General features: G+C 42.0%; 1 pseudogene; it reads right to left on the minus strand.

Moving 5' to 3' along the window:
* Window positions 1–1,329: 1,329 nt before the first annotated feature.
* The window catches only part of LOC106517549 (dipeptidyl peptidase 4-like), a 51,749-nt pseudogene continuing 49,081 nt past the window's right edge, over window positions 1,330–3,997 (minus strand).

Consider the following 3,997-nt stretch of genomic DNA (forward strand, 5'->3'; position numbering starts at 1 on the left):
TCAGCACTCGCAGCAAAGTTTTATAGTCATTCTAATACTTGATCATGAAAAGAATGGTCACAGTTTAGCCTCCTGGTTTCCTCAATGTGTTTTAGACAAACAGCAGTCTTCCCCAGCTCTGAATGGCAACATTTCAGGTGAAGTAACAAACTCTTGGACTGGTTTTATGGCAATGCTTTTAAGGTATGTTTTGAAGATTGTGGTTGTTTTGTGTTTGCTTTGCAAATCTCGAACCGAATGATTTATCCAGGCTGTTTCCGGAACCTAATCTTTGTCTTCTTCACTGACATTCACTGAACATGTATTAATTAGCTTAAGTGCCTTACTTTTGTTTTTTTCTGCTCTTTCCTCTGTCCTAATACCAAAATCAGAGGAGCCCTGGAAAGCAGGTTGTTTACTGTAGTGAGGAATTAGAAGACTTAAAGAGGATATAAGATGCAAAATACACTTTTTTTTAGCTGTTAAATACATTTTGTTGTGTATTTGGGAGTCTCTAGGGATGCAGAAATCTTAAATTTAGTTCCTCCTGGTTCTGCAAATATATCCTTATCTGTTTCAGCCATTTTTTCAGTCAGTTCAGTTTTCGCTATTTTTAAGATGTTTTCTTAACTATTACATCAAATTATCTTAATTCACCTCTGGTTCTGGGTCAGACTCTGGCTCCAACATACAAGGCTGAATAGACAAGTCTTTTGTTCATGACATATTTTAATTAAATTGTAAATAAAACGTGTCTGTACTGCTAGAAAATGTAACCCCCTCTCACAAACCGGAGTGGATCGGTCTGGAAAACAGAGGGGGGTGGAGCTTGAAGCTACTTAAAAGGCACAATTAAAAAAATAGCTACTTTGAGACACACCTCAGAAAAGGGGTGAAAGAGGGGCTCGTAAAGTTAGAATAAAAAGAAATTCAGACCAAAGCATTGTAGTTCCACTTTATAAAAACCCTAACTGAATGATTTAAATGTCTAAAGAAAATATTTAAAAGCAGGATATGTCTAATTTAAAGAAACTAAACAATCAGGGAACTAAATCCAAATGAACAAAATAAAATAAGAAAATGGTGGCAGTGGTTGGAAAAATAATAATTGTACACATCTATAATGTGGGAAAATTTGTGATTCACTGTGTATTTTTTTTTTCAATTTGAAAACTTTTTGTTTTATAAACAGTATAAAATCACTTTGGTCTTCAAGAATTCAACAAAACATTAATTTTTAACATAATGTTTTTATCATATTAAGACATTTCTAAATATAATATTTGCAAACTGAATAACAAAAATATCAACTTTTTCTGAACAATTGTTTCAAGCAGAGAATTTTTTTCTTTTCTGATCATCACATTTGCCGAGTTAGCATACCTGGACGTACTTAGATATGATATCACTGGCACCAACAGTARTTTAACRAGGAGTGTTGGTAAATCAGAGCAGTTTTTACAGTAATGATAACATCAAATTTAGGCGAAGCACCTCTTCAGGAAGTGAGACATGTGAGTGTAGACRTGCTGATTGGCTGAACCTGAGAGCCCATGATCCTTGTCTGTGTACCACATGGCCTCAAAGTCCACCTCCTCAAGCACCAAAGCTTCAGAGATCTCTGCAGCCTGCTGGAAATGAACGTTGTYATCAGCTGTCCCATGAACCAGAAGATAATTCACTGAGTGGAATTTCTCAGCTCTGGCAGTTACTGTTGAGGTAGCATAGCCCAAAATGTTTTCTGATGGCTGCAACATATAGCGCTCTGTGAAGATGGAGTCATAATAATCCCATTTGGACAGAGGAGCCACAGCCATTCCACATTTGAAGACCCCACTGCCAGAACCCAGGACCATGGAAGTCACATATCCACCGTAGGACCATCCCCAAATAGCAACCCTGTTTTTATCAATGAAGCCCATTTGGATGAATTCCCTAGTTGCCTTTATCTGATCTTCCACCTCGTTGGTCCCCAGGCGTCTGTAGATTTTGTGCATTAACACATCGCCTTGGTAACCACTTCCACTTCCGTCGAAGCTTGCCATGATGACTTTCTCAGTGCTTGCCAGGTAGGTGGACCAGTTCACACTGTACCTGAGGTCCACATTCTGACTGCAGGGACCGGCGTACACATCTATCAGTAATGGGTACTTCATAGACTCATCAAAGCCTGGAGGTAAAAGCATCTGATACCAAAGATCACCATTGTATCCTTCAATTCTGATGGTCCCTCGACGCACTGTAGGCATTGAAATTAGGGATATTTGGTCCCTAAATATTTTGTTTTCCTCTAAAGGTCGGACCAGTGTGTTTCTCCTGGTATCCATTAGAAAATATTTTGGAATGTCAGGACCACTGCAGCTCATATGGTAGTAGGAGGCGTTGTGGCTGAAGTCGGCTGAGTTATATTCACAGTCTGAATTTAAATGGCAGGTAAGACAAGTCGTTACCATGTTGGTCAACTTGTAAACATTCCTTCCTCCTAGTTTTGGTCCTTTTCATTGTATGAAAAATACACACTGTCTGCAGTGGCTTTCAGGATATCAATGACTTCAAAGTTTCCATGGGTGATGGATGAAGCTTTTCCCTGAACCACGTGATGGAGGTGCTTGTACTTGCCGCTGTCACTCATGACCAGGTAGTAGCTATTCTTGTCAGCAGCAAAAACAGGTTCTGGTGGGGAAAACCGTCCAATCCAGCCACTGTCACTGCTCACATCCAGATTCTCAACAGGAACCCAACTAGAGCCACTAAAGTTAAAGATCTGAAGGATGAGGTAGTTCTGTGTTCTATTTAGCCACTGAACAGCCACACGCTCATCAGTCACCCAGGTCACAGTGGCCAAGTAGTGGTCCACTGAGCTGTGATGGGCTGGAACAACAACTTCATTAATATTTGTTGTGTTTTCTGTGTCCACGACAAACAGTTTCACTACAGGGTTGGGTGTTCCTGCCTTAGGATAGGGAACGGAGACAGTGCTGGGGTACTGGTCCTCGCCGTACCAGGTGTACTCGATAGTGTGCACCTCAGTGTCATTGAACTGGGCGTAGGCCAAATACCTCCCCCCAGGTGACCACCAAAAGCCTTGACTGGATGAAAACATCTCCTCTTCATAAACCCAATCTGGGATCCCATTTAAAACCTTTTTAGTCTCTCCGCTGAAGGTGACTTGCTGAGGTGGTGTCTCTGGGTTGGTTTTTATGTACACATTATTCCCCCAAATGTAGGCCAGTTTATCCCCTTCAGGGGCCCAGGCAAAGTACTGGACTTCATCAGGAATGGCAGCAGGGACAAACTTTTTTAAACTCCGGTCATATAGTGAGTAGGACGCTGTGAACGAGTGTCTCCATGACTTAGTGTAGTTACTCATGAACACAACATATCTGCGGTCAGCAGACAGCTGGTAGTCATAAGCATCTTTTTCAGCAAACATTTCGGGGCTCAAGAATTCTGAGGACACGTTATTGATGATGTCATAGAGGAAGATGACGTCATTCGATGTGTGCAGATACTCGTAATCTGAAATCCATCGTAAGCTGTAGGACTTTGGTTTCAGTGAGCTGTTGAAGACGTCCTGCAGGGTGAAGGTTCTGATGTTTGTTTCCTCCTTCTCTCTCTCAGGAGGACGACTGTGGGCACCATGATCAGAACCACGACCACCGCCAAGGCAAAGACCCCGAAGAGGACCTTGCCGACAGAAACCTGTCCAGGGTGTAAAGGGCAGAGGGTTAGAAAGACCATCCTGCAGGAACATGCGAGTAAATAAACTTTAACCCATCACTGACCGACCATTGTTTATGGGAGATCAATACCCGCAGACACCGCTGCATCGATCTGTGCGCAGACACCTCACAGACACGCGGTGAAGTTAAACTTTGTCCCGGCTGAAGTTTCAAAGGTGGGACTGTAAAATGTGCTGCGGACTAAAGTTATCAGGAGGAAGAGTCTTCAGCACGCAGCGAACCAATCATTAGACCAGAGCTGATATTTTCTCTGTAAACAACAATTTCCCCTCTGC

Source organism: Austrofundulus limnaeus, unplaced genomic scaffold (assembly GCF_001266775.1).
Source record: "Austrofundulus limnaeus strain Quisiro unplaced genomic scaffold, Austrofundulus_limnaeus-1.0 Scaffold50, whole genome shotgun sequence".
NCBI lineage: Eukaryota > Metazoa > Chordata > Actinopteri > Cyprinodontiformes > Rivulidae > Austrofundulus > Austrofundulus limnaeus.